Source organism: Schistocerca americana, chromosome X (genome assembly GCF_021461395.2).
Source record: "Schistocerca americana isolate TAMUIC-IGC-003095 chromosome X, iqSchAmer2.1, whole genome shotgun sequence".
Taxonomy (NCBI): Eukaryota; Metazoa; Arthropoda; class Insecta; order Orthoptera; family Acrididae; genus Schistocerca; species Schistocerca americana.
Genome location: NC_060130.1, coordinates 976,826,750 through 976,838,410, shown reverse-complemented (window position 1 = coordinate 976,838,410; position 11,661 = coordinate 976,826,750). Strand labels below are relative to the sequence as shown.

At 42.4% G+C, this 11,661-nt stretch overlaps 1 non-coding gene across 1 annotated transcript; it reads right to left on the bottom strand.

The window, feature by feature from the left end:
* Positions 1-10,219: 10,219 nt before the first annotated feature.
* Trnap-cgg lies at positions 10,220-10,294 on the bottom strand. The gene has a single exon. It is a non-coding gene; the product is annotated as a tRNA-Pro (tRNA).
* Positions 10,295-11,661: the final 1,367 nt, after the last annotated feature.

Here is an 11,661-nt window from a genome sequence, read left to right as displayed (position 1 = left end):
CTTAGTGTATTCATCTCTTGGTCTCCCTCTACGATTTTTACACTCCACGCTGCCCTCCAATGCTAAATTTGTGATCCCTTGATGCCTCAGAACATGTCCTGCTAACCAGTCCCTTCTTTTTGTCAAATTGTGCCAGAAATTCCTCTTCTCCCCACTTCTGTTCAATACTTCATCATTAGTTGTGTTGTCTACCCATCTAATCTTCAGCATTCCTCTGTAGCACCACATTCCGAAACCTTCTATTCTCTTCTTGTCTAAACTATTTATCGTCCACGTTTCACTTCTATACATGGCTACACTTCTCAGTAGTAGGCAATGAAATTTGGAAATGTGTTCAAAATGATTCAGCAAGTATTTCGGATTAGCTTCACGTTCATAAAGCGAATACCATCTGCTGGTGTAAAGTGCTAATGTCTCCACATAGCATTGAACTTCGGTTGCTCTGTTGATTACAGTGGGAGAAATTTTCCATTCACCCTGTACACCCACCTACGATCTGCTAAAGTTTTGGCCCTTGTCGCTACACTGTTAAGGCCTCAGGACCTATGGAAAGCTGTAAGTCCGTCAGCTTGTCTCTTTTCATTCACTTATTATTCGTAATGTGACTGGAAGGGAACTGACTTAGTTTAATGAGGTTAATCACTTTACGGCGATTGTATGCACCGATTTTATTTCCTCTTTTTAACATCCTGCAGTGTAACACGATACTAGCTACATCACTTTGAGACACAAAGGCATTACAGACATTGGCTGCGAGTAGGCATTGATTTAAATCAATGGGTAAGGTTGGTAATTTGTGCTAGACCGGACACAGTGGTCATCGTAATTACACCGACCAGCCTAGCGCACTTCCTGTCAGACCCAAATTCTCAACCTACAGGGTGTTTCAAAAATGACCGGTTTATTTGAAACAGCAATAAAAAGTAAACGAGCAGCGATAGAAATACACCGTTTGTTGCATTATGCTTGGGACAACAGTACATTTTCAGGCAGACAAACTTTCGAAATTACAGTAGTTACAATTTTCAACAACAAATGGCGCTGCGGTCTGGGAAACTCTATAGTACGATATTTTCCACATATCCACCATGCGTAGCAATGATATGGCGTAGTCTCTGAATGAAATTACCCGAAACCTTTGACAACGTGTCTGGCGCAATGGGTTCACATGCAGATGAGATGTACTGCTTCAGCTGTTCAATTGTTTCTGGATTCTGGCGGTACACCTGGTCTTTCAAGTGTCCCCACAGAAAGAAGTCACAGGGGTTCATGTCTGGCGAATAGGGAGGCCAATCCACGCCGCCTCCTGTATGTTTCGGATAGCCCAAAGCAATCACACGATCATCGAAATATTCATTCAGGAAATTAAAGACGTCGGCCGTGCGATGTGGCCGAGCACCATCTTGCATAAACCACGAGGTGCTCGCAGTGTCGTCTAAGGCAGTTTGTATCGCCACAAATTCACGAAGAATGTCCAGATAGCGTGATGCAGTAATCGTTTCGGATCTGAAAAATTGGCCAATGATTCCTTTGGAAGAAATGGCGGCCCAGACCAGTACTTTTTGAGGATGCAGGGACGATGGGACTGCAATACGGGGCTTTTCGGTTCCCCATATGCGCCAGTTCTGTTTATTGACGAAGCCGTCCAGGTAAAAATAAGCTTCGTCAGTAAACCAAATGCTGCCCACATGCATATCGCCGTCATCAATCCTGTGCACTATATCGTTAGCGAATGTCTCTCGTGCAGCAATGGTAGCAGCGCTGAGGGGTTGCCGCGTTTGAATTTTGTATGGATAGAGGTGTAAACTTTGGTGCATGAGACGATACGTGGACGTTGGCGTCATTTGGACCGCAGCTGCAACACGGCGAACAGAAACCCGAGGCCACTGTTGGATCACTTGCTGCACTAGCTGCGCGTTGCCCTCTGTGGTTGCCGTACGCGGTCGCCCTACCTTTCCAGCACGTTCATCCGTCACGTTCCCAGTCCGTTGAAATTTTTCAAACAGATCCTTTATTGTATCGCTTTTCAGTCCTTTGGTTACATTAAACCTCCGTTGAAAACTTCGTCTTGTTGCAACAACACTGTGTTCTAGGCGGTGGAATTCCAACACCAGAAAAATCCTCTGTTCTAAGGAATAAACCATGTTGTCTACAGCACACTTGCACGTTGTGAACAGCACACGCTTACAGCAGAAAGACGACGTACAGAATGGCGCACCCACAGACTGCGTTGTCTTCTATATCTTTCACATCACTTGCAGCGCCATCTGTTGTTGAAAATTGTAACTACTGTAATTTCGAAAGTTTGTCCGCCTGAAAATGTACTGTTGTCCCAAGCATATTGCAACAAACGGTGTATTTCTATCGCTGCTCGTATAGTTTTTATTGCCGTTTCAAATACACCGGTCTTTTTGAATCACCCTGTATCAACACGCTGCGAATGTAGCGCCCCCTTCCCCCTTATCCACATTTCTCGCGGCATTTCGCCAATACCTGTAAGAGTTCGAGTCCGGTGTGCATTCGTACTGAAGAGAACATTGGACGCATTCGCCTCTTCGCCTTAACTATGTATACGTGGTGTCTGTTTTTTCGGACATCTTAAGGACAGACACCATTCTCATCCAGCAGCCGCTATGAATTAAGACCATGAGAATTTACAGACACTGACAACGAGTGGACATTGATTTAAATCAATTGGGAAGGTGGAAATTTTTGCCAGACCGGGATTCGAACTTCGGTCTCCTGCTTCCTAGGCAGATGCGCTGGCCACTGCACCATCCAGACACAGTGATCTTCGCAGCTACACAGACTACTCTAGCGTCTTTCCATTCAAACCCAGTATCGAACGAAATACTTCAGCAGATAAAGATCTTCTGGCTTTGTAAATACATGGCAATACAGATCTGACGTACTATAGATTGAGCAGTTGCAGCAGAGACAGTGACTGGCCTCAAGCACAGTTTTCAAGAATTTCTCAGGGCCTATAATGTGAGACTAACTGGTGAATGGGAGAATGCCGATTTTCGTGATAAAAGTAACGTCACGAGGATGTATAACTTAATGGGAACTTATTTAGAAAAGAGGGGAGGAAATTTAGTTCATTGGATTATTAACGTTTCGTCTTTTTCTGGCAGAATATTTTGTTAAAGACCCAGTTACGCGTTGGCAGGCTGTAAAAACTTTAGGGAGGATTGGTGGTCGAGTTTTGATTGTGGGAAGAATGGAGCAGCACGCAGATATGAAAACAAATACTTTTTATGCGAGGCTCGCTGTTGAATAGAATGTGCAATTGCTATGGCCGATAGCTTTGCCCATTTCACAAACAGGGTCAAAACCTCGACAATCAGCGCTTTATGACAACATCTCTGCGCAACGTGCCAATGTATACCATTGTCTGAGGCCGAGAAACTAAGTAATTTATCAGTTCTTTTTGCGGACCACATTATCCTTGCCATAAAGATGACGGCAGTAACAGACTATTTAGATGTCTGAACAACTAACTTGCAGATGCACAATTACTTCAATTAGTGGACTTTCTCCTACTCACGGTGTCAGTGAAAACCATTTTAGTAGTGCGTCCCTGTCAAGAAGACAGATAAAGATTCTTCTTCTTTCCTGGCCTTATCGCGTATGTTTACGGCGTTGGCATATTAGTAGGAATTTAGCAATATTAGTGGTAGAAGATTGCCGGATGCCATTTCTGTGAATACCTCTTCGCCATCGGGACGGAATTGGTGTACCCTGTGTTTTTACGTCTAGTTTTCTCCCACGAGTAAGTGTGTGAACACTTTCTGTCTCTTTGCGAATTGTGTAACTGTGGAGGGACGTGGTTACTAGCCCAGCATTCACAAAGTTGAATGTGGGAAACTACCAAAAAAATATATGCAGGGTGGCCGACACAATAGCCGTCGTCGATAATCCGCTTGGCGGACATGTTCCGGGTCTGGCGCTTCTCCCCGAGTCCCGGAAGCGCCTTGCAAATGGCAGTGGCTATCCGTAAGGTTAAAACCGATAAAGATTAATTACTAATTTTACTTCCTGTTATTTAACGCTACAGGAAAATTTAGTCTGTTACGGTATCCTGATTAATGTGGCTGCGGGAATCCATATCATTATCCCTTCCTGATAGCAAAACTTTCGAAAGAAGAACTCCGAAGAGAGGAGCTAAGTTGCATTACGGCGCCAAGGAAGACGAAAATATTACCTAATGAAAATTAAATAAAAAGTGTTTATGACTGGGATCTGCCTACGTGGAAGTCCCGGATTCGAGTCTCTGTTATATTGTGGAGAAGTCTGGAAATGTGTCCATTAATCCGTGTGAGGACGAATGAGAAACTGCTTTAATTATATAGTGAAAAAGGCAAGTAAGCCGTGGGGTGATATCAATTTCTAGAGCTCTCAGCAGTTCAGCAGCCGCATTACGTCTTTTTCATCCCTCTCACTGCAGCCTTAAATCTGCTCGTACATTTAAACATTTACTCAAAAGAACAAGAATTTTGTAACACCCGAAAGTAAGAACAGTTGACCATTTTCATATCTCACATCGGAGTCATAATAGAAATGTATAATTTGTAAATTCACCGTAAATTAATTCACTAAAAATGAAATTGGTACATCCATTGGAGGAGAATGGCTGTTTCAGCATGTCTGTGCTGAGAAACTGCGATACATCCTTGTGGGCAAAATTTATCTTGCGGAAAAGCTGTCTTCTGAACCGTAGAGACGTTTCATTTATACTCACAGTCCACATCCTGTGAACAGGGAAGGGTGGTGGTGGTGGTGGTGGTGGTGGTGGTGGGAGTGGATTGAAATAGAAATCTGATCGTTATCGAAATCATTACAGGGTGAACACAAGAAGCGATATTAGATGAATTAGAAAAAAATCAAATGTGGCACATTGCAAGGAACAATTCTGGTTTCACGTCATGCGATTTAAGGTAACGGTGGAAAAGTAGCTATGCATAGCTGCAGCATTGCTGAAGAAGCAACTCAGGCTGTAACTTCTCCCTCACTTCTCGACCTTAATGACAGTGAAAAATTAAACCGCGTGTACCTAATGGAAATTTGGGAAAAGCAATCGTCATCGAAGTCACCTGTCGGTAAAGAGGGAGGAAATGGTTACATCTAAATGCAAGGAAAAATTCAAATGAAATTGGTGAAAATTAATTTTGAAAAAGGGTAAAGTTAATAAATAAAGTAAATGTGAGGTCGGTACGTTAACAATTAACTTGCGTTAATTAGATATTTGAGATTTGGGGAAAATTACGGTCGCCAGTTCTATGGACAACTACTATAATAACTGAAAAATAAAGGTTAATGCACATATAATAGCACTAAAAGCGTGGTAACTGAAGGTTAACACGTGTTGTGTGAAAATTGAATGTTTGTCAGAAGTAATAAATTTCGCTACATTCTGACTTAATTTAGCAAAAGAATAAAACCGGAAAATTCATATTTAATTTAGTGACTGAAATTAATAGTGAACTTTGTTTATGAAGCACTACGAAATTAAATAAAATAAGGTTAGTCTTGGGCTACCTCAACAATCATCTCATAAGCTACTTGAATCTACGCAATTTAGAAATAAGAGATTTAACTTTGAACTTGAATTAAATGATTCTGAAAAATTAACAATAGTAAAATTTAGTACGTACCAAGCCGAGCTGTAGTCACAGGTAAGCTAAAAATATGGTACAAAACTCGCACTCTTAATTTCTGCTTGTGTAATCTAAATATTGTAGCCAGCCATGAATACTTTAACTGAACTTTGAAATTAAAGCAGTGAAATGGAATGATATTTCTTTAATGCAGGCGTATGAATTTCAACGACACTCGGGTTCATTCCAGGAAAGGAAAGGACCCTGCTTGGTAATGCAATTCGGACAATGAGCAACAAAGGTTCATGCTAAGTTGCTGTAATTTTGTGATGCAACAGTTTGAATAGCTGAGGTCTGCCATACAGTTCTAAAACTTTACGTTCTTTTACTCTTCCTTTTTGGTTGATTCAAGGTGTGCAGTAGTCGATCGGGGAGGTGGCGACAATCACTTATTGTCGGCCGTCGCTGTTGCAGAAGCTGGATGTTGGCGCGCAATCTTCTCGACGCGGTCACCAGGCGAAACGGGCTCTTGATGTGTGCCAGCTAATATTTCCCGCCCGCGACACCGTGCCAGAAACTATCATAGCAAAGTCGAGCGCAATTACATGCAGCCAAACTTCGAACGCGCGGCAACTCGCGGGAGCGTCACTCAACACATCAGTTCCACCGCCCTACTCCAGCCAGACTCTCCTCTACCCGCGCTCCACACGGCAGAGTTAACACTACCCAATTTCCTGAACACTTTGGTTCCCCACACGACCTATCGATGTAATCGTTCGATAGCATAGTTTACCCTAGGCATGATCCTGCGTAAAAATAAATATAATATTTACAAAACAAACCAATTATACATCGACATAAATGCATAAATATAAATATAAATATATAAATATATATATATATATATATATATATATATATATATATATACAAACTGTAAAAACAATTACAATATATAAAGACACATAAATGTCATATCTTCAGGTAACGAAATAAGGAAAAAATTTATAGTACAATAGATGGAAGTAGGATGATATGCATTTCCGGCGTTACACGTGCCCAACATTGTCTCAGGATGTTCGTGTAACCTAAACAGATTCAGAAAATGTCCCAAAATAAATAAATACATAAATAAAAACAATGGAAATGCATCTGCTCAAAACATCAAGAAAATTTTGCATTAGGCAAATTAACCATAAATCAATTTTTAGATCATAATAATTGAGGGGAGACACTCCTAATCTTATTCCACTGTCACCTTGCACAAAAGAAAATAGGTTGACAACATATTAAATTTCATAGAAAACATAGAAAATGGTTTAGCTATTCTAAAATCAGCAAATTCCTAACAGTATCAAGAAATGGAATACTATTTACAAAATTAATCATAGTACATGGTCATAAAAACAGGTAGATCAAAATACGCTAATTAATAATTAATTACATAGATTACACATTTTATATAACCTTTTCATAATTAATATTCTCACCATAAGAGTCCACTTAAGGCTAAACAAGGAAATAATATACAGCAGATCGAAAAAAAACATGAATATTGACAGCAGAACTCTTTCACATCAGCTGTCTGGGAAGAAAAACTACTCCGCCTTCAGTACCCGCAAGTACAAAGAATGCCGACAGGGGCACAAGAGCCGATAGCGGCTCCGCCTCGCCAGTATTGTTGTGCCCGCCTATGCGGCACACTTGATCTCTATCGCCTGTGTAACGACATTTCCAGAACGTCCGTTTCACAGAGTTCTTTCGGAAAAACGCACTCCCGAGTAATCTCAAGGAGTCCATAAACACTATGACAGTGGATTACTCAACACTGTCCATCATCCCACGCATGTACTTGCCTGAAACTTAAAGCAGCGTCTAAGTACATCGGCAATGACTAGTAAAACACATATTCATGAAATCTTACAGCTAGTTACAAAGTCATATTTACATTCCTTAATCTACTGTGACTAAGCTGAAAACTTAAAGAAGCACCATGGATTTTTCTATTGATTAATAATCAGTTACTCTTAAATCATTTAATCAAAATTAATTAGTTATTAATTACACCTTCTTTAATGACCTCTTGGGCAGGCAAAAGCATGACAACATGGCAAATCCTTATATCTTACACTCTATATTTACATACTGCACAAATTACCCATTCTATGGTATTAATCAATCCTTCGTTGGTACAATTAAAAGTCTACAATGTTCTGTATACCTAATAGTTTTTCAGAGCTTGAATGCTCTAAGCAACAAGCATTTGTGTGAGGTATACCAATGACTTTATATGGTCCATTATAAACAAACTTAAATTTAGAGATTTCATTGTCTACCTCTCTCGATATCTCATGAGCTTTTACAAGTACTAAGTCTCCGATCGCAAACTTAGCAAAACACGCTTTATCGTCATGACAACGCATGTGAGCATCGGCTTTTAGCTTCATTAGTTCTCGCAAACGATCTTTTTACACACCAATACTAATGTCAATCCGTGGATGGAATTTGATTATCTCTTCCACTAAACTTTTACTTCTGTGGCCAGTTAACAACGTGTATAGGCTGATATTGCTTATGCACACCGTCTCCTGCCTCGTCAAAACTACTATTGTTTTATCTTGTGATGTACGTGTTAAAGTTTTGCTTTCGCAATTAATCACTGCACAGTACTTTAATAGCCATTCTAACCCGATAATTACTTCCGTAGTTAGGTCTGGCACGACGACAAACTCTTGTTAAATCGTGCCCCACATATCTCGAAGTTGACAAAAATCTGTTTTGTGACCAGTTTACTGGCCTTCCCAGTAGCACCGATAATTTTCACTCCTGTTGCTGGCATAACTACGATACCAGGTCCGTCTTTCAGTAACTCAAATATTTTCCCAGATACAGCACTCAATTCTGAACCGGTGTCAATCAAGACGTTTAGTTGTAGGCCGTGCATATTAACAGATACTACTATCTGTCTGCACTTGTCCGCGACTGTTTGTTTATATTCCCGCAATAAATCCTCGTCTATAACCAGGTCATTCCAGAAAAAACCATCCGGCTTTGATCCTGAATCCAGCTTATTTGGCGGCTTTTTCAGCCTCTGTTCACATACAGTTTTAATCTCAACACGTTTGTCCTCAGGCTTAGTCTGTAGCTTCGCCTCCAATACCGAAACCTTTCCTGTAACTCATCAACTAGTGAGTGTTGCTTTGCTATCACTTCAGTAATTGTCACCTTCGTTGATTCCTCTTTGGCCTGATTGGTCACATCTGCCAACATACCTGGAGGAATGTGCGCAGTAGTATCCGCAATTACTTCCTCTGGATCTGCGCAACCCACATTTCTACCGTACGACCTTATAACGTCAGTTCTAAGCTCATACACGCTATAATCTACGTGCTTTTCTATCAATCGTGTCCGGCTATCACTAAATTTCTCGTTATCTTTCTCCTTAATACTTTCGCAATGTTTAAACTGGAGTTTTGCGTCGGATAGGTCGGCTACTTCTACCACTGTAACTTTCGGTAAAGTCTGCCGGTTAGGGGCAGAACTTTCCGTCACTACTTCAACATCCAACTGCTGCGGGACGAAACACGACGAATATTGCTCGTGCTTCACATTAACATCATCAATTTCTGGTAAAGTCTGCCGGTTAGGCCAGAACCTTCTATCACTTCACAAACACTATCTTCCTGCGGGACGAGATGCGGCAAATCCAGCCCACGCTCCCCATAAACACTTCTCCCATACAGGCCCCTATAATCTCTGCCGGCTGGTGTGGCCGAGCGGTTCTAGGCGCTTCAGTCTGGAACCGCGCGACCGCTACGGTCGCAGGTCCGAATCCTGCCTCGGGCATGGATGTGTGTGATGTCCTTAGGTTAGTTAGGTTTAAGTAGTTCTAAGTTCTTGGGGACTGATGACCTCAGATGTTAAGTCCCATAGTGTTCAGAGCCATTTGAACCTATAATCTCTTAGTTCGTCGTGTAAGCGTCCGAACTGCCTTAACAAGACCTCATCCCTCTCTGCATCCCCTTGCTCGATGACGGACGTGTTATCCGACATCTGATGTTCTCTCAACACTTGCGAGTCATTCTCAAACTCAATCCCCGGTTCCACTGTGGGTGTTACAGCTGCCACTTTATAATCGCTTTCCGGAACACTACTTAAATTTATCTCACTGACAGTGAATGTATTTTCTACTGCCGTGTCTACAGCTGATCTACGACTTGTGGGGGCACACCTTTCTCCTAACACTGGCACACTCTCCCGCAGTAGATTATTCCATACGGAATTTTCATAACGACGACACCTGGGTTTTCTCCTGTTATTGGGCCGCCAAAATTTCTCCACGCCCGGTGGACCCTCACCGGCGCGGCTAACGGTTTCCCTGTCTCGTCGCAGCTGATCCGCTCCCCGGATGCTGCTGTGGCGGCTGATCGAACCCTCTGGCATTATTAATATTTTGCGAAGCCCGTATCTCGTTAGCATGATACTGGTTTCCGACATTCCTGTTATTATTTGCATTGTACCGATTGTCATTACGGTCCGAAACATTATTGTTATTAGAATGAGATTTTCACTCTGCAGCGGAGTGTTCGCTGATATGAAACTTCCTGGCAGATTTAAACTGTGTGCCCGACCGAGACTCGAACTCGGGACCTTTGCCTTCCGATGGCAAGTGCTCTACCAACTGAGCTACCGAAGCACGACTCACGTCCGGTACTCACTGCTTTACTTCTGCCAGTACCTCGTCTCCTACCTTCCAAACTTTACAGAAGCTCTCCTGCGAACCTTGCAGAACTAGCACTCCTGAAAGAAAGGATATTGCGGAGACATGGCTTAGCCACAGCCTGGGGGATGTTTCCAGAATGAGATTTTCACTCTGCAGCGGAGTGTGCGCTGATATGAAACTTCCTGACAGATTCCGAAACATTTTGCAAAGTTTGGAATTCCATTTCCGCTCTTTGTTGCGTTTCGGCGGTCGCATCTTTCATGCTAGCCGCCTGCCCCTGAACAATGGGTTCCGCGATGCGCGTTTCCCACTGTTCGACCGATTGTATCGTATCTACATCTACATCTACATTGATACTCCGCAAGCCACCCAACGGTGTGTGGCGGAGGGCACTTTACGTGCCACTGTCATTACCTCCCTTTCCTGTTCCAGTCGCGTATGGTTCGCGGGAAGAACGACTGTCTGAAAGCCTCCGTGCGCGCTCTAATCTCTCTAATTTTACATTCGTGATCTCCTCGGGAAGTATAAGTAGGGGGAAGCAATATATTCGATACCTCATCCAGAAACGCACCCTCTCGAAACCTGGCGAGCAAGCTACACCGCGATGCAGAGCGCCTCTCTTGCAGAGTCTGCCACTTTAGTTTATTAAACATCTCCGTAACGCTATCACGGTTACCAAATAACCCAGTGACGAAACGCGCCGCTCTTCTTTGGATCTTCTCTATCTCCTCCGTCAACCCGACCTGGTACGGATCCCACACTGATGAGCAATACTCAAGTATAGGTCGAACGAGTGTTTTGTAAGCCACCTCCTTTGTTGATGGACTACATTTTCTAAGCACTCTCCCAATGAATCTCAACCTGGTGCCCGCCTTACCAACAATTAGTTTTATATGATCATTCCACTTCAAATCGTTCCGTACGCATACTCCCAGATATTTTACAGAAGTAACTGCTACCAGTGTTTGTTCCGCTATAATATAATCATACAATAAAGGATCCTTCTTTCTATGTATTCGCAATACATTACATTTGTCTATGTTAAGGGTGAGTTGCCACTCCCTGCACCAAGTGCCTATCCGCTGCAGATCTTCCTGTATTTCGCTACAATTTTCTAATGCAGCAACTTCTCTGTATACTACAGCATCATCCGCGAAAAGCCGCATGGAACTTCCGACACTATCTACTAAGTCATTTATATATATTGTGAAAAGCAATGGTCCCATAACACTCCCCTGTGGCACGCCAGAGGTTACTTTAACGTCTGTAGACGTCTCTCCATTGATAACAACATGCTGTGTTCTGTTTGCTAAAAACTCTTCAATCCAGCCACACAGCTGG